The following is a 26,900-nucleotide window of genomic DNA, read 5'->3' on the forward strand; positions in this document are numbered from 1 at the left end:
TGACATTAAAAATAGATCCAGAATTTAGAAAGAGACGATAGATGAATAAAGAGATGCAAGAGAAAGACAATCAAGGAGAAGATAAGGAAAATGAAAAGGTGAAGATTGAGATAAGGAATGTAGAGAGGTACATGAATTCAGAGAAAGATTACTAGATAACAAAACATGAAGACAACAAAAGTCAAAGTTAAGCCACTGGTCGAAGCAGAGGAGGAGGCGTCCATTCCTTCTTCGGTTTGTAAAAGGAGAAAATTCCGAAGCTCTCCAGGTTCCTGAAATGACCAAGTCTTATTACGATAAGTGACTCTGAGAGTACAAGGGTGAAACAGGCCATATCTGGCTCCCAGAGAACGTAGAGAAGGACGCATATCCAGAAATTCTTTACGTCTTGATGCAGTGACATTAGAGACATCTTGAGATAAGTACACTCGTTGACCTTGCCAATTCACTTGTTTTTTGTTCCTTGCTGCTGAAAGAATCAAAAGAAGATCCGTGTACTTCAAAAAGAGGATGATGACTCCACGAGGTTTGGAAGTAGAATCTGTTCTTGCCCCTAATCTATGAGCCCTCTGTATACTGATGGATGTAGAAGGGGGCAAGTCCAAAAGTTTCGGTAGGAAGGTGGTAAAGAAAGACACTGGATTGTCACCCTCAAGATTTTCCGGAAGATTGTAAATACGTAGGTTGTTTCTCCTATTGCGATTTTCCAAATCTTCTGTATGCTTTTGTAGGGAAAGGACAGTCTTTTCCAATGCCACAATGCGTTGTGTGTAGGATTGAAGTTCAGGGATATGAAGCTCAACAGTAGAGATTCGGGCATCCATGGATTCCCATTTGTCTTTCAAAAGCTGCATATCCGTACTCGTCTTTTCAATAAAGGGACGCATTGCTCGCAGTTCCTCCAAAATCTGATCAATAGATGAAGCCGGAGGGTTATCTTCTGGTGTCGGAGAATTTTGTTTAAGGCGCTTGCCTGATGTAGCCGGTGGAGAGGGCTTACCAGCAGATGAGTGAGCCAAAGATGATTTTTGAGACGACATTTTGGCAGAGCAATGCGACTTAAGTGTACCAGATGAAGCACCCACCAAAGTGTTCACAGAGGGTGTAAATACAAATTGAGGTTTACGTATCCGCACCATAGAAATATTTGATCGTGCCAGTAGGTAATCTCTGCTTCGAGAGAGTTGAAGCGCCGTGGGATAGAAGACGTTCCCAAAAAAGATAGCAGATGTAGAGGAGAAAGTGGAGGTAGCTCCTGAGGAGGCGATTGTAGTCATAAAAGAGAGCTTCAGGGAAGTGGGGTGAAAAAATACTGGCAGCTGAGAGAGATAGGGTGGTGCGTCATAAGGCAGCTGAGGCAGAAAGCAATGCGTAGAAAAAGTCCCAAAAAGAATTAGGAAAGCGCCATGAGGAGGAGTATGAGGAGTAGCGCTGAGGGTTGAAAAATGCTCACAGAAGAAAAGGCGGGTCTCCAAGGTGAACCGCTACGTTAATGTGCGTCAGCAACTTTACGTAGTAGAAAGTCACCACATGTGAATTTGCTCACCGCCTAAGGCTACATATCGAGGGTCGTTGGTGTCCAGAGACACGTCGTGTTGTTGTGCTGTGGCGAGGTCCGAAGATAGAGGTCCGGGGGATGAGGGGACCTTAAAATGGCGGCTCCGTGAGGAGCAGTCGGCACATCCCGGAGACGGACGAAAACGGCACCTTCAGAGCCGAAAAGCCGCTCCGCTTGTTCCCCCAAGGCTCCGGTAGCTGAATCCGGCAACGGTGTTCAAAAACAATCCCGTTCACATGGGAAAGTTCGTTGTGGCGCTAAACGGTGTAGCGGAGCTCTGCACCTAGCCGGCCATCTTGCGCGGCACCTAAGCCACGCCCCCCGAGGGCTGCCAAACTTCTTAACTCGCAACATTCTGGTCAAGTCTTCACTGCCCCATATGAGTTTTCTGAAAGTGGGGTCACAGACTTAAATGTGAACAAAGGTGAAGGTGAGGTATTGTCTATGACGTGAGAAAGTTTGGTGAAAATAATGAGATTTCATCAATAAAGTGCTTAGTAAATCTCACTTGTGGTTCCTAAACACTATTTATTTATTAGAACGCTAAGGTAAAACTATAGTAGAATTCTGGGGAATAACTGACACACCTCTGCTGCTTTTTAAAGTATATGTTAGACCTTTTTAATAGGTAATGAGGAAGGTATTAGTGAGTTTACAAATTTGTTGCTTTCTCGACCAATAACTATAATGTGCTTGAGATATCCAGAGAAAATTGCTATCGCTCAGAGATGATACCTCAAACACCTCAAATTTCAGCACAGGACCAACCTTGTTCAAAGGTGAAATCACCATAAAACTCACCCTAATATCTACAATACTGACACCACCAATAAGTTATTTAACCCCTCCCACGCTGGTGACGGAACCGCTCCGTCACCAGCCTCGGGTGGGCTGTGCTGGTGACGGAGTGGTTCCATCACTGCCCGCTCGCCGCTGATTTCGCGCCTGCACAGCGCATTCTATTGAGCGGGCGGGGCCGTGACGGAACCGCTCCGTCACAATCACAGCCCACCCGAGGCTGGTGACGGAGCAGTTCCGTCACCAGCGTGGGAGCGCCGCGTGGCCCCCCCACACCCTAGCGCTGCGGCGGAATTGCCGCCGCAGCGAAAGGGTTACATTGCATTGTGACTAAAATTTACATTACTCTTCTTATTTGCTCATTTCTTTTACTTTAAAAACAGGCATTAACCCCAGTACATTTGAAAAGAAAACTGACAGAATCCTAACTCCCAAAACAATGCAGTATTTAAGTTTCATGGAACTTCTAAACTACACAGTCCTGTGACAATACTCACCATATAACAAATATTGGGGCTTATTTACAATCCCCTTGATCCACTAGTGGTCACTTTTTATATTATACAATAGTGACTCACTGGCAGCAAAAGGGCCTCCTAAATAATCCCCATTGACTTAAATTATACCCCATCTTATGTATCAGATGTTCCCCAGCAATAATATCCAAGATGGTCAGAGTCCCCAGGTCGATATTAACCTGGGAATGTTCTCTCCCTTGGATAACATTGCTCATGTTCGTCACACACAAAATGCCTTATTTACAAGAATGTAACGCAGCGCAGTGCCACAAGCCAATTGGCTCTGCCATGCTGCTTCACTTTCAAAGTAACAGGGATGCATCATATTTACAACAATATGTCATATTCCTGAGCTCTCCCCTGCACTGGTGCACAATTGGCTGACATGAGCCATCGCAAACAGCCTTGCACCAAGGTGCAAGGGTGCCTGCGCTGGGGGGATGAATATTTTTGTGCAGGAAAGGATACCTTCCTGCACAAAATCAATCACTAGAGGTGTTTTCCTCAGTCTATTTGTCCTGCGAAATGCAGCATACATAAAAAGAGGAAAAAACAAGGAGAAATAAATGTATTTCCTTGATTGGGCCCCCTTACGCCTCTCCTGGGAGGCATAGGATTCTGACACATTCCCAGGTTTACGAAAAACTTTTTAAATATGGGAATGCAGCAGAACCCATGGGTGTTGTGTGAGATCACACACAGCAAAGTGCTCCATGAAAAGGGGCCGTATTTACAAAGCCAAGCAGGGTGGCTTTACGTAGCCTTTTAAGTATAGAGCAATACATTACTCCGTTGGAGCGACAATAAAGTGACGCACTGGCACAGCAAGGGGTTTGTAAATATGCCTGAGGTATTTAGCCAGCTTTCAAAAAATGAAATAAAAAAGCTGAGGAATTTATTGTAAAAGCAAACGCTCATAAGTGGTTGTTATTGATTGGCTGGAAAATACTTTTCTTCACACCAGGTCTGATTTTTGAGCAGCATGAGAATAGGAGCGGGGGAACAAAACTCGATACAAGCAGCTAATCTTGATGAACACATTTCTATTTGGCAATCTAGTAAATCATGAAAGAGTCAACCAGAAAGTTGATTTCTACCATTTTACAAACTTTTTTATTCAAAGTGCACTACAAAGCGGGATTTGAATAAGCCGTTCCAATTAGTAAGGCTTCCAACATTTTAGCATAATTGTGATAAATGATTGAGGCTTTTAAACAGCTCTGGAACAGCACGGTGGAGAATGGATTCAAGTAGAAGGCTGGCAGTGTTCATCTCCTTGCAACACTTTTTTGTGGATTTTTCTTTCATTTTAGAAAACAAACTGACAATAATGTTGGGATTAGGTGGCCCTTTCTTTTGCTCATGATGTATAAGAGAAAATAGTTTCCCTTTTGCAGGGAGCTTACTAAGGGCAAGAACTGTACACACAGACCTTAATAAATATATAAGGCATTGAAGCAGCAGGCAGCTCTGTTTTATGCATGCCTAGTTACGTTGGCATAGAATTATGGAATAAACTAATGAGCACAGCTAGAGTAAGGCAGTGCAGGTTCTATTGCTACAGCGAGGTGGCACATTAGCACCATGGGCTGTGTTACACCATGCATCCTCTGAAAAGGGTATGTTGACGTGCAACGCGGGCACCTTGGTATTACAGAGGGGCTGCAAGGACAGGTTTATATAAAAGGTTGTGTGGGATATTGACATTGCCATGAAAATAGGAATGTACCTGTTTTGTATGGAATCTTGGCCTTTCAGAACAAAGTGATTTAGTTTAGTCTTGAACATGTTCCCAATTCCAGGTTGATCCACATCCGCTGGAAGACACGTGATGCGGAATAACAAAGAGATTTTTTACATTCCTCAGCCTGAATAGCTGGAAGTTTAGGAGGTGAAAGTAGTCCCAAAGGAGGACATTAAGAAACAAGTCACCCAATATCAGTAAAGGGTCACTCAGACTGCCTCCTAATGAGCGAACCCAGCTCAGGACCTTTAGAATTTATCTGGGGCAATGCAGGGTCTCGTTAATCAAAGATGGCTGGTTCCTGATAGCGTTCCATGATACTTCTCAGTCCTGAGCGATCTTCGATCTCACAAGGGTATTTTATGCGGTGACAAAGGGGCAATTGTAGAGTCAAAACTGCCAAGTAAAGTAATCTGGGATGTTTTCATTGCCTGCAACCTTGCAGAATAAAAGAATGTGGACAGAGAAAACCCCCACCTAACCATAATGGGTAGCCAAAAAGATGGGGCATAACACACTGTTGTACTCAGCTCCGCATCTCGGATGGATGAAACGACTGAGGCACCCACACAATGTAGAAGCTCAAATGTGGAAGCTGAGTTTAAGCACCAGACAACTGCTGGACTGTACACAGGCTACTCCACCTATCAGCAACTGAGTTTTGAATCCAGAGGGCACATTGCTGGGCAGCGGCCGTCTGCACCAGTGGGGACTCGCTGGGCTGCTCCCACTGCTACTAGGTGTGCAGGTACATGTTGTCTATAGAAATAGCCCAGCACAGTATCTACTAGCGGCAGCTACAAAGCTGGATACAAGAAATCAAGGCACAATGCTACCAATAACCAACTATCTGATATTTTAAGAGAGACCGTTTGACCAAAGAGAAGGAAGAGTGCAGAAGTGCCAGTCTCCCCCTTACCCCACCCCTAGGGATACTTGAGACCATGGTGAGCAGTGAAGTGCAATAATATACTAGTCACACACGTCTTGTGGGAGAACTTCACACCCCTCAAGCATCAGTAATTATCAAGAAGAGTAGGGGCTATGCAACCTGATTGAGACATTAAAGTTATTTGTACTGGCCTTCGCCTACCTGTATCTTCTACTCTTGTGGGGGAAAACATTTTTTCAACAGGTTACGCATACTGATTCCCCTCCCAGAAATCACCTGAAGAAATACTGTGGAGGAATTTCACTACAAACTAATTGGAGTTGACTAATATTCTTGGAGACTGAGTGGGGTTTTACGATATACCACTCCCTTGCAACCCCAGACTACCACTGGATCACACTAGACACTGAACTCAAGGAATCACAGCTATTGGCTTTAGGGTAGATGCAATTGACACCCTTCTATCTGGCTAATTTTGGAAATGCGATCGGTGAGAACTGAATTAGCTTCCTTCTGTAACAGACCACTTTGTGAAATTCTTGGAAAACATTTAAAATCTCATTAAGAAGACCACATGCTTGCAGTTAAGACATATGTCAGATTTATTAATACGTTGTTGACTTGGATGAGCGGTAATGGTGTGATATGAGGAACTTTTATGGTATTCCAGAGAAACCAGAGAATGGTGATGTAAAGACTACCTACATTTCTAAACATTGAATTGATGCCAACACGTGAGTTTCACACTAGGGGGCTTATTTACAACCCCGTTGCGCTGCCCAAATGTCACGTTGCGAGATGCCCCGGCGACACAAACTGCTGCCCGATATTTACAAGGACATGTAAAGTCACCCTGTACGGCTTTAAGTGTGCTTTTAAACATCTCCCCTTCTCTTGCAGCACTTTGTGTGTAAGGGGCGTGACAAGGGTATTCCCATGCAACACCCATATATTCTGATGCATTTCCACATTTCCACGAAGTCGTATACCTGGAAATGCGTCAGAATGCTACTCCGTCCCAATTGATTGTTTTTGTGCCGGGACGGAACAGGCTGCATATGTAAATGGATATCGTTATTTTGCTACGCCAGCTCTCCCATCCATATCAGGCAGATATAAAGGGGCCCTATTCACTTTGATAACAAACACCCTAGGCAAGGTGACTTTTACCAATACCTCTCCATATTTTCATACTATTTTAGCTAAAGGCTTTGGTACATTGATTTATTAGTGATTAATTACTATGATAATAAAGTTGAGAAGCCTCTACAGGTGCCTGATGTGTTGGGAAACTCTAGAAGCCCTGCAAACTCAACGCCCTCAGCCAATTTTTATAACCTGGGCTGGCGATATTAATGGGCATCCTTGCACTAAACCTGACTAGCACATTTGTGGTTAACACCCCCTTTTTGCAGGATTAGTGCTACCCCTCTCTTGACCTGCATATTGATGAATTTACTTGGCTGTACTATTATCAAAGCATTTTTCTGGGTGAGAGGGATGGTATTCCAAATTATCCAGAGGATTTGATGGTGGCCCAATCAGGGCTGACATTTTCCCTGGAGAAAGTAGAGAACGCACTCCTTCAATCACCTGCCTTAAAGGCAGTGGGACCGAACGGGGTCCCACTGGCTATTTTCTTTGTACATAAAAATCAGTGGGCCTCACTCCTGACTCAAGTTTTCAATGCTGTTTTTAAAGTGGGTCCCTGGAAACAATCTGTGATCATTCCTATATACAAGAAGGGGGATCCCTCGAATCCGCAAATTACCGTCCAATCTCTTTGTTGGACAGCACGGCCAAGTTAATGGGTAGATTGCTTTTAAGCAGATTGGAGGTGTGGGCTTCTGAAAATAATGTTTTAGCAGAAGTAAAATATGGGATTAGAAAAGGGAGGGGCACGATTGGCCAAGGTCTAAATTTAGCCTTGCTCACAGTGAAATCTGTTTATGCAAAGAGGTACTGTTTTATATGGCTTTTATGGACTTGTCGGTGGCCTTTGACTGCATGAGCCACTCTAAATTGTGGGTTCTCCTGGAAACGATGAGCGTGTACAACTCCATAATTCTTTTTATCAGAGAAATGTATAGAGGGGCTAGGACAGTAATAAGGTTTGATAAAGAGGGAAAATGTACAAACCTGTTTAAAATTGAAAATGGGGTTAGGCAGGGGTGCGTGCTTGTCCACTTAATTTTCTTCCTGTATACCAATAAACTAAATTAAGTGTTGAAAGCACAGTGTAGAGATATGTTCCATTTGCAGGTAGATTATTGTACTACACAGATGATGCATTCTTGAGGGCCAGAAATCCTTTGGCCCTTCAGTGTTTGATTGATATTTACTCAAAATATATGGCAGAATTAAGTTTGACAGTTAATAAATCCTTAACGTTTGTTCTGACAGCAGGCTCGGAAAGAAAACAGTAATTCTCATTTAATTTAGACGGGGGCACCTGGTATATGTAGAGTCTTTTACGTACTTAGGTCTTCTCTTTGATTCCAAACTGAACTGGACTACCATGGTAGAAAATAGAACCAACATGCTGAAACAGAGTATAGCTGTGATCTGGAAGTTTGCTTCTAATTTTGTTAAAAACCTTGTAGGGAAATAGTAGACGTTTACTTGGAAAAATCTTTCACCATAGCCTTTCTATGATGCCGGAATATGGGGCACGGTCCAAGTGGGGGCCCTGCAAACAGTGGAGAACAAGTTTGTCAAAATGCTTCTATCAGTCCCTGAGATCTGCCCCACTCTGATTGACCATAAAGAACTTGTAGGTAGATTCATCATTGAAAAATCGGCTTGCAAAGGGCCAGATTCTGAGAATCTGGCCCTTTGCGAGAGCAATTTTTGCATTTGGGATTCATCATCCCAAATGCAAAAATGGGTAATTGCGAATTCGCTAAATTGCGAGGAATTACATTTAAGGAATCTCCATTGGAGATTCCTTAAATGCAATTCATTAACCATTTTTAAATTGCGAATTCGCAATTTCGGGCGGCTATTTACCGCGAGGTCAAACCTCGTGGTAAATAGCGAAAACTTAGAAAAATGCTTTTAAATGCATTTTTCTAAGTTGCATGTTGCACACACACATGTCCTTTGGACATGTGTGTGCGCAACACCAATGTAGATTACATTTCAGGGGTGCTACAGGGTGCCCTTTGGACACCCCTAGCACCCTTGAAATCGCATCCTTATTTGCGATTAGCAAATTGCTAATCGCAAATAAGGAATAACTCCCCATTCATTCCTAAGGGCCTTTATGCCCATAGGAATGAATGGGGAGTTATTCCTTATTTGGGATTAGCAATTTGCTAATCGCAAATAAGGAATGTGTAGGAATCGCAATTTATTTAGCGATTCCTACATGAATCCCGTTTTGCAAGTCCTTAATAGCGATTCCTTAATAATCGCTATTAAGGACTCGCAAAATGGGACTTTGATGAATCTAGGGGTTGGTTTGACTTTTATTACTGATACAATTAAATTAGCCTGGCTCTTTCCTTGGCTTAAAATTTGGAAGAAGGACTCAGTTATGTTAAATCAAGTGATACTAAATGATATTATCAAACTTGACAGAGCAAATAGAATCCCATGGTTAGTTTATATTAAACAGTCATTTACAGACCTGGGTTTAGCTTTTCTGTATACATCAGCCTCTAACTGTTTGTTCTTTTCTAAAACCAAGTTACGAGAGACTTCCATAAATAAGTGTGATTTATATAGTTGGCAATGCAGTCAAAGTAAACCCACGGTTCTATTTTACCAGAAACTGCCTAGAGCAGCCACAGGCAATGACTCTCACCTTTCTTTTGTCTCAAATAATTTGTACTGTTATTTATTAACTAGCAAAAACATATTCACATAATCAATTATTGAAATGCCCTTGTGATGATCAATCCATGCAAACTATGTCACACATTTTTTTCCGCCATTTCTATAAGACAGAAAGGAAAAATGTAATTCATCCACTGTTAAGAAAATTTAGTTTATCTTTTCATGCCTCTGCTCTCATAGTCATCACACTATTAAAACCCCCTCCGTTTGTTTTATAATTGCACATTTTCTATACTCAGTCCTGTGTATTAGGAAAGCTGCATCAGTGAGGGGTGTTGCCCAATTGAATTTGTTTTAATAGTTTGTTTTTATCATTTATTGATGTAGTGTAAGGATGGTTACAATACCCCAAGATCACCTTGCTGCTAACATATTGTTTAGATCATGTCTGTGTCTTGTGGTACTTTTTCTAATATTGCAATTTAGATTCTAGATTGTGCTTGTTTACCATTATACTGTGCTTTCTTTTTTTCTTTATGCAAACTTTTAAGCATTTATAAAATGCGAATAAATTGATTTTTTTTTCTATTGAATTCTTAATTATTAAATGTTTTGACTGCTTTTGTGCAGGAAGATTAGCCTTCTTGCACAAAAACAACCTACCCGCGATGCAGGCATCCTTGCACTATGGTGTTAGGGTGCCTGCATTGATGCATGGCAGCCGATTGTGTGCCAGTGCAGGGACAAGCAAAGGGATGTGATATATTGTTGTAAATATTTTGCATCCCTGTGCATTGAAAGTGCCTCACTGTGGCCCAGCCAAATGGCTTTCGGCACACACTGAGTCACTTTCATTGTAATATGGCCCTAGAATTTTAGCGAGCATGCAGGAGTGGTCCAAGGAACACAAGAAAGAAGTACACCATTACCATATAAAAGCGTAGCCGTAACGAATAGGAATGACTGCTCATCCAAGCCACTCACAGGAAAGACCCAATCACACTAGGTGTCCACACTATAACTATCTCAGCAAATGTTGTCATTGAAAGGAAACCACCATGAAAGGGAAGGCTTTCCTGGTGCTGAAAGCTAGACTCCAAAAAATTAGATATAAGTTATGGCCCTTTGGACCCCTGTACAATGTAGTTTAACACAGATGGAAAATCCTCTGAGTTTACCGAACTGAATAACCTGGAATCATCAGATATGTAAATCTCCATGGATACCCGCCAGTGTGAGTAAGAACTCTCCTCAACAGAATGGAGAGCCATGCTACAGAATCAACAAGAACACAGAATGTTCCAGGGGCGCTCAGACAAGGAGAACATCAAGTGAGACATAGAGGCTCTGACAATGGATAGAGACACATACAGTTCACCCCTGAAACAACCGGAAGTGCCTTAGCAATTTAACACAATTCAATCCCATGTAGATGATAACCTGGCCAAAAGGTCTTCGATCCACTTGTTATTCCATAGTTCACTGACAACCAGTAGGCAATTGTCAATGTATTTGAGTACTATCTACAACATCTCCTGATTCAAAATGAACTCTCTCTGTTTTGTTAAACTGCCAGAACTCATTATTCTGCAAGCTCTCACTTCCTCATAGTTCAAGCTAATCTAATTTCAATCTCACTTTAATTCAGGGGCAACTGAACATTGCCAGTGAGACTAGTAAGACCTATTTGAATCCCCTTTTTTTTAAAACATTTTTTATTGATTACACTAGCAACAAACAAAAAAAAAAGATTTACAGAAAGTAATACATTTGATCCATAGATAATGGGACCAAAACATCTGGTACAGAGAACAATTAAAATAAAAAAAAGGAAAAAGAAAAAAAACGATGTATAGGCAAATAAAGCAATTTCATATAACACCTAAAAAGCGGCAAATAGAGAGTCAAACCCGCAATCAGATCAATTCGTATCAGAGCTAAAAAAAAGAACTTCCCCAGATTCTGTCTATTTTCTTGAGTGCTCTATCACCCCTTTTCCTAGCTAGAGATAGCTCCATATCATATATCTCTTTCACCAGAAACCACCATTCGTTTACATGAGGTGGTTGATCCAATATCCATGCCCTTGCAATAATCAATCTTGCACATGATAATAAAATGAAGAGAGATCCTTAAATGGAGCATTAATTGGCTGTATGCCTAGAAGAATAATTTCAGGTGATAGTGGTGTATAGATTAACTGTTTCTGTTTCATAATATTTTCTAAACTATCCCAAAATAAAAACTAAACAGGACATGAAACAATCATATGTTCTAGGCCAGCAGCCTGTAAGTGACACTTTGGGCATTTTGTGCGATCATTAAGAGCATTATTAGAAGACCACCTACTGATTTGTGAAGGGGTATAGTATAACTGGCATACGGTCTTATAGGCTTGAAGTTTTAAACTGGATGAATGAACAAGAGTATCAATATTATTTAAAAATGACGAAATATTGTTCGAGGAGATACCAGTCGTAAATTTTAAGGCCCGCTTCTGTGCCAGTCTAGGGCAGTCATCTATTTTAAATTGGCTAAAGCATTTATATCCTAGGCTAATCATAGCTTTATTTTTCCCCCCTCCCCATACATACAGATCCAAAAATCTGAATCTGAAATCTCTTGAAGTTTTAGTTTCCCAATAAGAAAATCACGGATTTGTATGTATTTGACGTGCGCATGATTGGGTAGTTTATAAAGTAGCCTAAGTGTTTCAAACTCTAACATGCCGGATAAGCCATATAGATCGCCCAATTTTGTTATGCCTAAGTTAGCCCAAATCTTCCACCCTGAATCTCTAAATATACCTCGTAAAGCCGGGTTATTCCAAAGAGTTACATTTGGGTGATAAATCAAGGTTTTATTCAGAGCCAATATTGTATTCCATAAATAAATCACGTCTTTAGCAGTCTTAAACCTGACTCTTTTAAAATAATTTGGGTCGTTAGTTCTAGCAAGGAATTGTAAGGCATTGGATCCAAGCATAAATTGGTGGAAGTAGTAAGGGTTGCTGGAGTTGAAAAGACTCTGTAAACGCCCCAAAAAGGAGGCAAGAAAATAAGTTCTAAAATCTGGAAAGTTAAGAACGCCCTTGCTAAACGGTAATTTCAAAGTAGAGAGTGCTCTGCGTTTTTTTTTGTAACCCCATATAAAACTTCCTAGAATACCATCACGTTTTCTAAAAAATTGTTTATTAATTTTCAAAGGGATGGACCTAAATAAATACATACATTTTGGCAGAATGTTCATTTTAATAAGATTTATTCATCCGATGAGGTTTAGGGGAACCTTATGCCATTTTTTAAGAAGAGCATAAGTGTCCTTTAATAAAGCATCATAATTCAGTGCCATAATATCCCTGATGTTAGATGTAATTTTAATACCTAAATAGGTAGCTGTATGGCAGATGCCCGAGATTGGCGTCTGTGGTTTATAATTAACTATAATTTGTGTCTTGCTCAGGTTTAATTTACAGCCCGAGACAGCACCAAAAGCGTTGGCTTCTTTAATGATTCTGGCAATGGCTTCTGTCACGTCGGTTGTATAATATATCCCAACAATGGGCCTACATCTAAACCTTCACCCTCCTGTGGACTTCTCAGTCACTGAGTACTGGCCAGTCTCATGTGAGGCTAGAAGTAGATTGCCATTGTAAAGAAATCATGACATCTAATAACAATATCCTTTTAAAGTGTTCTTTACCATTTCAAAGTCCTTCACTAACAAAATCTTACTCCTGATCCCTACAACTATGGACTCCCACATATACGTGCCCAGACCTCTCTTTATCCTCTTTACTCTCATCAGAATGTGTTGTTCTCCCTTCCACTCGCACTGGTATCATAGGATGGATGCTTGGTCCATATATAGCCACTTACTTCCCTGACGGGCATTATTAGGCAGATTAATATCTTACACAGAATCCATTCCTTCCCTTCACTACTCCACCAGAAAGGACAGCCATGTCCACTGGAAGTATAATGAAAAAACCCTAATCCTCCTCTCACTTATTATCAATGAAGCTCTAAATTGTATTAAAATAAGGACAATCCTGTTGTACCTTTTTTCTCATTGTCTGACAAAGCTGTCTTGCAAAAGATTAATCCTTTACACAGATTCAGCAAAACTGTAAGAGACTCGGTTGGCAGGGTCATATTTAGCAGCCAGGCAGCGCCTGCTTTCACTGCAAACACCCCTTCTAAGGCTGCATTCAAGTAAGTGGATTACAATATTCCTGAAATAAACAGTATTATACAGACTACAGAAAATCTGGATGTAACCAGAGGGGGTGTTGCATATATGCAAAGCTCTAGTGAAATAGTGAATCACAGATTTAACCTAAGCACCTGACTGCTCCAAGACTTTCCGTCACATATATCCAGAGTGCACACAGAATCTGGCCCCACGAAAATGATTGGAGTCTGCTGGAATTGGGCCATGGTTCCAATCCTTGATTGATCTCAACTGACGTATCACAACTGGGCAAGTAACAGAGAACTTATGCTCTAAGAGACATGTGGATATTGTTGAATTCTGAAAAATAACACTTCTCATCAATGTGTCTGTGGCACTCTGTCAAGGATGTACTATCTCCTCATCTAAGGCTTGTTTCTATGAGAGGTTTGCTTTTGTGTCTGTTTTGACATTTTCTGAGATTGCACCCCACAGGTCCCCTCACTTGATAGTAAATTTGCAATAAAAAATTATTAAACAAAGAAAGAAAAACAAATGCTTCTGGGGGTGTCCTTCCTGGAGAGAGGAGAGAATCATCAACACCTGCCTTCCTCCTGGCATCCGCAACACATAATCTCGGAAAAGAGGGGCGGAGACAGTAAAAGGTCCCTGCTGAATGAGATAGGGGGATCTGAAAGGCTGTGACCCTGGCCCACATAACACCTTGCACATGCCTCTAAACCTTCCTGGACTTGAGCACAATAAAATATCATGGACAACCAATACCATCACAAAGTGCCTTGCATATATGGCCAATGCTGAAGTGCAAGTCAGAAAGGCAAACACAGCAGGAACATGATTTGTCTCACATATACATTGAGTATGTTTAAGCTATTAACACTAAAACGGATACATCTAGAAAAAAACAGTGTAGAAAGATATGACAATTCAACACCCTTCGTGTGTTAATGTAACAAATAACTACCTTGCACACATCAAACACACATCCAACTTACATCATAGGGATAAGAGCAAGCAAAATGATGGTCAGATTACCCAAAACAAGTTGAAATACTTACAGTATGATTTCACACACATATCAGTCCCATGCCCTCATTTATATACATCCCACATATGCATCCATCAAAGAGTTACCCTTCTCTAATTCCAACACTGGTTCCAAGCTTAGATTACTCAAACCCCTTCAAATGGATCTCTAACCCAGGTGTAACAGACAAAACTGCTTCTCTTAAAGTATACAATAAAATAGATTACATCGAAAAATATTGGCAGGACCATTGTGTACAAAACAAAAAAAAAGAATTGTATTCCTCTAAAAAAAGTAGTATTAAAAAAAGGCATTCTTTGGAAGTAGAAGGTGCACCAGGAATGGAGTCAGAATTGTATGTTTTAGTCCATTAGTTCGCTTTATTAGTGATACCAGAAAAATGGCCATCCAGCCAATGCGTTTCGTTCCTTTGACAAAAGTAAATTCATCATGGCTGAAACAATCGCACGAGGCACAAATGTTGGCGACGGGGGAAAATAACTAATTCAGAGACACAGGTGTGGAGTTTTTGTATTCATTTGGAAGATATTTTGATATTCAAGATTTCTGGATTTCATTGGAGCAAGACGGATGTGCATATACATGGCAGGAGCAACATTTGCCCTGTCTGTCGAACATCCCGATGATTTAACTCCTACCAACAGTGAGTGAGGCATTTTTGATCATTTCGATTAAATTTAGCCTGGTGTACTTTCAAAATCACCTTACCGGCAGCTGCGGCGGTGCGTGCATTAAGGTTTGTGTATTTTCGTATCACCAGCGATTGGAACGGTGAGGCGACTGCTTTGGGAGCGTGGAGACCGGAGCAAGCTTACTGACAAGCTAATTCTGACGTCGCAGCAGTGTTTCCAGTGACGTGAGGTCGTCCAGCGTCCAGCATCATCATGTTAAAACGTAACGTGACGGCCATTTTGTTGACATTGTCAGTTTCCATAGTAACGTTTACCGATCATGAGGTTTTCTTTACAAAAAAGGAATTATACGATCAAGGAAACTTTTGTCTTATCTTTTTGAAGCGTATTTGAACTTGCTGCCATCTACATCCTAAGAGGTACTTTAATTTATTCTGGAAATCGCATTTTATAAAGTTATTAAAAGAGGAGCATCTATAAAAAAATAAAATTAACCACAAGGAACAGTTGATAACTACAAAGGAGCATTTGAGAAACAGTTTTAACTAAAAAGGAATTTTTTTTGGGATATTAGTTATATATCATTTCTGGTATTACTATTTCTAGAAATTGATTAAACAAAATGGAATCCACTCAGAAAGTGGTGGTGATCCCTAAAGTGATGGGGAGCACACAGTGTTGTTTAAATGCCCCTCACACACCAACAGGCCCCTTGGTGTCATGCTTCATCATCGGGCCTTCGCACCCCTCTACGGAATGCGGCGTGCTATGACTTACGGCTACGTAGGAGCACTTGGTAGTGAACTATGTGAGGGTGTGTGTTTAAGGAAGAAATGTGAGTTAGTGAGGTGAGGTGAAAAAAATGAGGTTTAAAAAATACCTGGCTCGTAGGAAAAAATTATTTATTATGTCCTCGGCTGGTATTATGAAAAAGGTGCAAGGTGTGGTTGATTGTATACGTATTAGGGTATATCAACCATTAAGAGTGTCAACATGTTTTGGAGTACAACGACTCCTTCTTCAGGACAACGATACGTTGAATACACAGTGACAGCTCACACCTTGCTCACCATGTTCAAAGTACAGTCTCTTGGTAACCTCTATGCCTGTCTCTGTATTAACTAACTAGGATAGCCATTTTATGAGCTGTACACAGGGTGCGATTCATAACCATGCAAACCCAAATGTTGATCGCACAGCCCCCATTGAATAACAATTTGCAGAGTGCAACATTCCTTTAATGAATATGCGCGCTTTCAGCCCCAGGCGCTACCCCTCTATGAATCCAGTCTCCCCATGCTCCCCTTAACAAATGCTGTCATTGTCACCAGTTACAAACATGGGCACTCTGTCACTTCATGGCCCCATTTCCAATAAACTGCCTCGTGTCCCCTGTTTAATTCAAACCTTAGCCGGCAACATGTGCCGTTTTCTAAGTGTTACCCATGCGTATTCATTCCCAGGCGCGATACATCTGCGCTAACTTCTAGCGCATGCGCGTCCCATTGAATCACGGGTACGACGCATGCGCAGTTCTGTCTGTGCTAGCTTCCAACGCATGCGCATTTCACTCCCGCACCGCACCCCGGTCCATCGCGCAACACCGGATCCCGTGTGCCTAAAAAATCCGTATTTGGGCATACTTCCATACTTAACTATCCAATTTACCTCCCCTAATTGACAGTCCGGGAGTATAAAACGGAAAATCGCCAACTTCACTCCACACTTCATCGGAGCAGCGTTGAGGGGAAGGCAGGCGATTTGACCATGCAGTAACCGTGAGTTGGGTCACAACATCTAGGAGGAGCATTTTGTACCTTTTTACCTTGTGCTGACCTTACCACTATACAACCTGAAACCCACCCTTAATATCCTTTAGGTTGCTTTACTGAGCAGTGAGGAAGGAATCCCTCAATACCACGCTTAGGCTCATGAGGTCATCAAACCTTGAACTATAAGTAAGCCTTCATTTAACAACTCTTTCCTCCCCTCCACATCCATACCTGGGAGAAAGCTATTTATACTGTAGATGTATGTCTGTGTTTTCTGTGTGTCCTTTTCCATGTTTTCTTTTACAGGGTCCCTGAACCTTATTTTGGGTTCTGTTTTACCCTCATTCACTAGGAAAGCATTGTTCTTTCCTAAGTTCCTGGATATCTGACTATGATGTTTATTATGTCTTTTTATTCCACAGGTTTTCTTCAACGCCAATTGGGCGCAACTGAGCTTATCCATTATATAACATTGATAGGTACATTTCACCTAGTTTATATTTTTTGTAGAATACACTTTGACATTCCATGTGAGTAAGGTGAGGATAACGTGCATATCGTTGTCCTGAAGAAGGAGTCGTTGTACTCCAAAACATGTTGACACTCTTAATGGTTGATATACCCTAATACGTATACAATCAACCACACCTTGCACCTTTTTAATAAAACCAGCCGAGGACATAATAAATAATTTTTTCCTACGAGCCAGGTATTTTTTAAACCTCATTTCTTTCACCTCACTTCACTAACTCACATTTCTTCCCTAAACACACACCCTCACATAGTTCACTACCAAGTGCTCCTACGTAGCCGTAAGTCGTAGCACGCCGCATTCCGTAGAGGGGTGCGAAGGCCCCGATGATGAAGCATGACACCAAGGGGCCTGTTGGTGTGTCAGGGGCATTTAAACAACACTGTGTGCTCCCCATCACTTTAGGGATCACCACCATTTTCTGAGTGGATTCCATTTAGTTTAATCATATTGCCAAGGGAGACTGAATCCACTTCTCTCTCTCTCTCCCCCCTCTTTGGTGTATTTATTACTAGAAATTGACAGTTATCAACATCTCTAACAATGCAATTTGATCCACCAGAGAAATTTCTACAAAATAAAGGTGATCCACCAATTCCTTGGACACGATGGAAGGAGGAATTTTTCAACTACATGAAGGCAATTGATGGAGAACGTATGGGTTCTGAGAGAAAAAAAGTATTTTATTACATTGTTTAGGGTCAGAGGGACAGATGGTTTTTAGAGCTTTACCTCCCATTCCACCTGCGGAAGGTGAGGGTGAAGGCTCTAATGTTTATAAGGAAGCGTTACTTAGGATAGAGAAAAGATTCAAACCTGTCTCTAACATTGCCTTAAACAGGTACAAATTTTATACACGTGCACAACATGAAATGGAGTCATTTGATGATTTCATCACTGCTTTAAGGTCTTTGTCTTTACATTGCAATTTTGGTAATATGTGTGATGAAATGTTGAGAGACCAAATTATTGTGCATGTTAAAAACAAAATACCGCAAGAACGCTTATGGGAGTTAGGGGATCCTAAATTGACGGAAGCAATTGCCATAGCTAAATCCATGGAACAATCTGAAAAATGGATTTTGACAGTCAAAAACCATAGTGAACATAAATCTGATTCTGGGGATGAAGTTTGTGTTATTAAACATACAGATGGTCAAGTTTCTGATAATTCACATGTTCAACAAACTTACTCTAGGACAAATAATGTGGGGCAATATAAGAAGTTTGACAAAAGCATTACATGTTTTAAATGTGGTAATAAAGTGTCCTGCAATTAACAAGGAGTGCAGAAAATGTGGGAGATTGGGACATTTTTCTACTGTTTGTAGGGACGTTAGGAAATGTGTACCTAATCCAAGAAGCAAAATAGCTTATGTTACGGAAGAAACACCCAAGGTATGTAAATGTTCTTGTGTTTCTGGTTTTTCCTGTAGTGAAGAAAAGAAAGGGTTTGTTGTTTTCCTTAGTGAGGGTATTTCTAGTCTTAATGATTCTAATGAAGATGACTCGATAAAGAAACCAATATGTGAGATGTTTGTGTTGGGTATTAGGGTTGACCTAATGGCATATTCAGGGTCGCCTTGGACGATAATCACTAAGGAGTATTTTGATGAGCGTCTTGGTTCTGTTTTGAATTTTTGTGATATTTTACCATCTGATGTTTGTCCTTTGAGTTTTAATGGTTCTAAAATTCATATGCTTGTTTTTTTTCCTGTTGATCTTACCTTCAGATCTAGGTGTGTGAGAGTAAAACTGTATGTAGCGGTTAAAGGTGTAAATGTTGTGGGGTGGAAGGATCAATGGAAATTTGGGATCATTCTTAATCCTCGAGTTAAAGATCCCGTTATGTTGGATGATACACTTGTCTTTGATAACATTTCCTCAATTATATCTGAGAAGAATGCTGATGTTATCAATTTTGAATTCAAAGATGTTTTTTCAAATAAGTTGGGCATGATTCAAGATTTTTCTCATAAAATCAAGCTCAAATCAGGTGTTTCTCCTGTTAAACAGAGGTTGAGAGGGGTACCAATTAATGTTAGAGAAGAACTGAAGAATAATTTGAATGAGTTAGTATTAGAGAGAATTATTGAACCGATAGATTCTGCAGAATGGGTTTCTCCCATTGTTTTGGTGGGAAAACCGGATAAATCCAAGAGGATGTGTGTTGATCTCAGGGCTTTAAATTCTGCTATTATTGTAGACTGTCGCCCTCTTCCTAACATTAATGAGGTGGTTTCTATTTTGGAGGGAACTAAGGTATTTTCCACCTTGGATCTTAGATCTGCCTATCACCAGATTCCTCTGACTGATGATTTTAAATGTCTTACGGCATTTATCACTCCTCAAGGACTGTTTCAGTATACAAGAATGCCCTTTGGCTTAGCTTCTGCAGCCTCTGTTTTTCAGAGGGTCATGTTTAATATCTTTGGAGACCTTGACAAATTTGTCAAGTATTTTCAAGATGACATTCTTGTTTATTCAGGTACCGCAGAGGAACAATTATTACATTTGAGCTGTGTTTGTGAGAAGTTGAGGAAAAGTGGTTTGACTTTAAAGTCAAATAAGTGTAAATTGTTTCAAGACTCAGTTGAATATCTTGGCCATACTTTATCTGGTGATGGTGTGGTTCCTAAGAGGTCAAATGTGGAGGGTATCAGTGATGCCCTCTCTCCTTGCAATAAGGAACAGTTACTTTCTTTCGCAGGTATGTGCGAGTATTATAGTAAATTTGTTAATAATTTTGCTGCCAAAATGGAACCTCTCAGAAAGCTTCTCAGGCATGGGAATTCTTTTGAGTGGGGTAAAGAACAACAGTCTGCTTTTGAACACATGAAATCAGAGATTTTACATGCTCCAACACTTAAACCTTTTTGTTTGAACAAAACATGCATCATTACTGTTGATGCAAGTATGTATGGCATTAGTTTAGTCTTATCTCAGACATCTTGTAAAGAAGAGTGGAATGTGTGCTTTGCATCACGTACTTTAAATTAAAGTGAACGCAGATATGCTGTTATCGAAAAGGAATTGCTGGCCTGTGTCTGGGCAATTGAACATTTCAGAAACTATATTTGGGGAAGTAGATTTGTTTTGAGAACGGATCATAAACCGTTAGTTAATATTCTTTCTCCAGGAGGAAGATGGAATTCAACTGCACGTGTTGCTAGACTTACATCAAGACTACATGAATATTGTTTCACGCCTGAATTTGTACCAGGAAAAAAAAAATGTAGTTGCTGATTTTATGTCTCGTCTTCCTTGTAAAAGCTCTGTCAACAACATTACTAATGATACTGATGTGGTTACTTGTTTACAAGATATTTTATTGAGGACCTTTGAAGATATTTCTGAAGAGTCTTGGTTTCTTGCAAATGATCAAGATCTCTCTTTGCAGACTATAAAAAAATATATTTTGGAGGGTTGGCCTGACAAGAAAGATTTATCTGAAAATGTTATGCCTATGTTCAAGGTGTATAGTGAACTAGAATTAGAAAAGAATTTAATTTTTAAGTCTGGAAAATGTGTACCACCGTTTGATATGCGTAATGTCATTTTAGAGCTTGGTCACAAGACACATCCAGGCATGTCTTCCATGAAACGGTTGATAAGGAATTATTTTTGGTGGCCAGGTTTAGACAGGATGGTTGATCGCAAAGTAAGAGAGTGTGAGGTTTATATGAGCAGCGAAAAAATGTTAAAAGTGAATGTTCCTCCATTGAAAACTACACCCTGGTCAACTGATCCTTGGAAAAAAATAGCATTTGATATCTCAGGGCCTTTCATGTGTCTTCCAATTGATTCTCGCTATGCTTTTGTTCTCATTGACTACCACTCTAAGTGGCCGGATGTAAAGTTTGTTTCTTCTGCTTCCACCAATATGGTCATGGAGTTTTTTAAAGAAGTGTTTTCAAGATAAGGTTGTCCTACACTTGCCACTGATAATGCTGTTCAATTAACTTCAATAGAAATTGAGGATTTCCTCAAACGACCGAACATTTTACATCATACGGTGTCTGTCTATGAACCCCATGAAAACAGTTTAGTTGAACGATTCCATAGGGTGTTGAAAGGGTTTATATCTGATGTGGTCAAGTCAAGGAGCAATTGGAAAAATCTTTTGCGAGAAAAGCTTTGGTCTTATCGCATAACCCCCCACTCAACTACTGAGGTCAGTCCTTTCCGTCTTCTTAAAGGACGTGATCCTGCTTCAAATATTTGTCCTTGGTGGTTCAGGGACAAATGTTCAAATAACTTATTTTCAAAGGACCTTGTTAAGGATGTTTCAAATAAAGTAGAATTCAAACAAGCTAAAGCAAAGGAGTGGTATGACAATAAATGGAATACCAAAGTTTCTGTTTTTTCTGTGGGTGATTGGGTTAGGATCAGGAGGCCAGGTTTTCTAACTAAATGTTCCGATAAATTTGGTAAACCTATGAAGTTGGTCAAAGTTTTTGCTGTTCACAACAGGAATCCATGGATTCTATTACATCTAGGCTTAAGTCATTTGCTCGACCTAAATGTGTTCCTAAGAAATTTGCTGACTATGTTTCATAACTATTTTATATCTCACAAGTTGTTTTCTTACTCTTTCACTTTTATGTATTTCTTGTCTTTTGTTTTTAATGAAGGGAGATGTGTTACATTCTCATCTTATGTATATATTTGCTCTGTATCTTTAAATGCCCTTGTATGTTTTTGTATGTAAGAGTTCCATTTAGAACTCTATGCTGCTGCTAGGTTTCAGGATCAGTTGGATGGTCCTGATTGCATGGTGGTTGCTGTCTCTGTTGCTGTGCCGAAATAAAGATAACTTCTTATTTCAACAAGTGTTCCTGCCTAATTTCCAACAAAAGGCCTAACAAAAATACATGTGTACATGTAGACATCTACAGTACATACCCATTAATTTTAAAAAAACTTTAGGATGAGGCACAATAACCAATAACAATAAAAAACAACCACGTAATAGGACAGGCCACACAACAATTATACATAAAATTATGTAACATATTTACATATAAGATTCAATAAAAAATACGTATATTTTAACTACATGTAACTACATATGTACAACAATGTAATCATCGTATAGAAACTGCATATATTTAATACAATCATAATAAGTCATTAAATAATTTGGAAAGCATAAGCTCATAAATTGCTCAAAGGCATATAATTCAAATACTGCATATGTGTGAGCAGTGATTAGTCTAATGTCTCATATGCATATGCTAGGGTACAGGATAGAAAAAAGGGGGGATAAAAGTAGAATATAAAAAAAGGGGGAAAGTAGAAGGGAAAAAAATGAAATAATAGTCAAAAAACATCCAGGGTAATAGTGAAATATAAATATCATCTCACCTTATAATGTCAAGTGGAATATTCAACACTTTCTTTAGTAATTGTGTAGTAGCTCAGAAAATCACCCCACAATGAGGGTCAATCAAATCGAGTCCCGGCTCGTGATTTGTGCTTGCTGCTATTCCAATTCAACCATTAAATAGAGTCCCATGCGCGATAACGCTGCATACTCGCATGCGCATATTGAACATCAAATCGCTTCCAATATGATTGACTGCCTCTGCCGGGGAGTACCGCTGGTCGGTTATAAAGACAATTTAGTCCATAATGTAAGACAACAGCCCACGGTAAAGGCATTCAAGACGGGTCATTAGGCGTTCGTATTCTGGACACCCCATAATGACCAGTATAAACAGGCCTCCGCCCCTGATTGAAATCAAGCAACCTCAGACCCTCTTTGTAATGGATATTAGTTTGGGACAATACGACATGTATCCCAGGGGGTCTCCCAACAAAATACCTATCTCTTAAATGAGAACAGCGCAGCAAGTGAAGGCGCGAAGACACTCAATAAGGTCAAGAACCGTGATTGCAAAGCAACAACAAAGAGACTGGGTTGTGGTGAGTAACTACTTGAAAATATTTAATTAAAACCGCAAGCTAAAGCATGAGTTTGTGCCGGATGTGATATTTGCATCTATATCATTGTGTTCTTGTACTTTTATAGTAATTTGTGTTTTCCATCCCCATCGATACTTGGATGAGGCGTCGGCTGGTGCCGTGCCATCTGAATGGGTGCACCATTTTCCTAGGCAGGTCAATATTGCGCTTGATACTTTTGTTTGTTCTGATAGCTGGTATTGCTTTGCAAGCGTGTGCTTCATTTTCACGTAACTAGGGCAGCCAACTGGCTTAACACTCACTGGACACATGTTTGTGACTGTGGTCACATGGTGGGGGTCAGAATATCTCAATTGATGAAGATTTGTGTATATTAGTTTCACTGATGTGGTATGCTCAGGGGCTGATGCTCTCTTGTAAGTGTGTTTATATTGTTTGTGATCCTGCACTAGGCTATTGTTTGTCTTACATTACAATATTGCGGCCTTTGGTAATACACGTATTTTACGTAGTCATATGACAATGATCACGTGATGGTCATCAGGACGTCAATTGGCGCTAAGCTGCCATCTACAAATAGTCATAGATATGGCTTGTGGTTTAAACTCTGGAGCTGAGTTATTTGCCCTGGTCGGGACACATAAGACCCCAGCGTTCGCTTTTGTGAGAGTTATTACTCTCCTCACACACGTAGTTTTTTATTAGTTTTTTTGTTCGTTTTTGGCATTGTTGCTAATCTTTTGACCTTGGTCCCACCAGCCAACCATGTGGCTCTGGCACGATTATTAATCCTTTACATATTTTTTTTGTTTAACTGTGTGGCTGTTTAAGTTGGTATTTTGAGTGTGATTATGGTCCCGCAAGCTTATATAGGGCCCCAACAAAGCGATTGGTCTAAATGCAAGACCACTGACATGGGGTATGTGATCAGCTCATGTGTTTAGTGTTTGAAGGGTCATGACCCAAACTTGCTTTAGCTTGGGGTTTGAATCACATATTTTCCAGTATTTACTCATCACGACCCAGGCTCTTCGTTGTTGCTTTGCAATTATGGTTCTTCACCTTATTGAGCACTTTCACTTGCTGCGCAGTTCCCGGTTAAGAAATAGGTATTTTTTGGGGAGACCGCCCTGGGATACACATCGTACTGGTCCAAAATAATATTCATTCCAACTAGGGACTGAGGTGGCTTAATTTCAATCAGGGGGGAAAGCCTGTTTATACTGGTTATTATGGGGTGTCCAGAATATGAATGCCTAATGACCCCTCTTAAATGCCTTTATGGTGGGCTCTTTGCTTACAATATGGAGTATATTGTCTTTACAACTGTCCAGCGGTACTCCCCAGATGAGGCAGTCTACCACATCAGTAGCAATTTGATGTTCAATGTGCGTATGTAAGTATGCAGAATTATCCCACATGGCACTCTATTTAATGGTTGAATTAGAATAGCAGCAAGCACTAAGATGTATATCTACTATTTGTAGCATTTGTTAATGGGATGTCATTCCCACAGATCATAAACTGGGACTCCATTTGATTTACCCTCATTGTGGGGTGATTTTCTGAGCTACTACACCATTACTAAAAAAGTGTTGAATATTCCACTTGACATATTGAGGTGAGATGATATTTATATTTCACCCTTACTCTGGATGTTTTTTGTTTATTCTTTTGTTTTTTTTCTATTCTACTTGTCCCCCTTTTTTTCTATTCGACTCCCCCCTTTTTTCTATCCTGTACCTTTGTATATAATATGAGACATTAGACTAATCACTGCTCACACATAGGCAGTATTTGAATCATATGCCTTTGAGCATCGTATGAACTTATGCTTTCCCAGTTATTTAATGGATTATTATGGTTGTATTAAATATATGTGGTTTCTATGCGATGTTTACATTTTTGTACATATGTAGATACATGTGGTTAAAATTAAGCATGGGCGAATTTTGCGAATCTGGCGTTCGCGAATTTTGCAAATTTGCGAACTCGCAATCCGCAAAATCTGCGAATTCTCGCAAATTTGCGGATTTTTTTTTTGTGTTCGCAAGGATTTCTGCCAGTTCGCAAGGATTTCTGACAGTTCGCGAGGGTTTTGTAACAGTTCCCAATTGCGAACTTACATGTCGGCTCGCAACGGTCACGATTATGTTGTTTCTACGTCTGATTCATCATCACAGGTTCCCAGCACCCTCTGTTTCACCCCTGCCACCCTCTGTTTCACCCATGCTACCCTCTGGTACATCAATGCCTTATGCCACCCTCTGGTTCATCATCACTGTAGATTATGGGGGGAAAAAGCAAGCACACCTGCCTGCTTCAACTGACATGAGTTAATTTGGGGTTGATTTATTAATGTGTCACTGTTTTAAAATTCCAGTCTAGCACCTGCTTCCTTATCTGTAATTTGCTTTCTGTTGCAGTGCAATTTTTTTCCAGGACCTTTGTGGCCTACTTGTAGCTATTCTATGAGCCTGCTGTGAGGTCAGAGCAGGGTCATACAATTTTTGCAACTAGCAACTGAACTCTGGAGGGGCCCTTGTCAGGAAGCACTACAGGGAATGGTTACTAATGATGAGTTTGAACTTTTGAACCTGCTTTCACTTTTGCAAAGCTCGTTTTTCTGCAGAACAGCATTACAGCAACTGTAATGCCCCACCAAGCTTATATGAGAAAGTTGATTTCTAATCCAAAAGTTATCCAAAGAAAATCAAAAGGCCTCAAATCCAAAAAAGTGCAGGCAAATGTCAACCTGAGGAGTTATTCTGATAAAAATCATCATTTTCAGAAGGTCTATGCTGCTTGCTAGTAGATTTCTTGTGCAGGATTGCAATTTTTGTAATTTCGCGAGTGCGAGATTGTTGCTGCCCGCCGCACCTACATGTTCGCAATTGCGAACTTACACCGCAAAGAAAAAAATCTGCTGCGTGCGAATTTGCGGATTTTGCGGGAAGTTCGCGAATCTCGCGGATTGCGAATTTACCGAAAATCCGCAAAATCCGCGAGCGTAACGGATTTTCCGCCCATGCTTAGTTAAAATGTATATGTTTATTGTTGAATCTTATGTGCAAATATGGTACATAACGGTGGCATGTGCCAGAAGCAGATGCACAGGACTCCTAATTTGTATAGATAGGGATTGATGTGCTGAACCTCAGATCAACCATTGTAAGGAGTGTTTGTTTGAAAAAAAAAGGAAAATGGCCAGTTCAAAGTCTGCTTGTTGTGGTCCAGCAAAATGCTGTGCCACCAAACTTGCCAATATGACACTGCTAGGGGACCTCCTCATAAAGGGGCATCTTCAGGGCATGCCATGCACCTTGATCTTAAGATTTGTGAGGCGGACGATTGGTTTTGGTAACAGGATCCTTCTTGTGGGGAGTAGGGGTTTGGGGAAAGGAAGAGGACAGCATACATTTAGATGCAGTGGTTTGGGGGGTGGTGTCAAGATCCACAGAATTGCGGCTCTTTGTTCTCTCAAGCAGCGGACAACGACTCGGG

This window comes from Lissotriton vulgaris, chromosome 1_1 (genome assembly GCF_964263255.1).
Source record: "Lissotriton vulgaris chromosome 1_1, aLisVul1.2, whole genome shotgun sequence".
NCBI classification, from domain to species: domain Eukaryota; kingdom Metazoa; phylum Chordata; class Amphibia; order Caudata; family Salamandridae; genus Lissotriton; species Lissotriton vulgaris.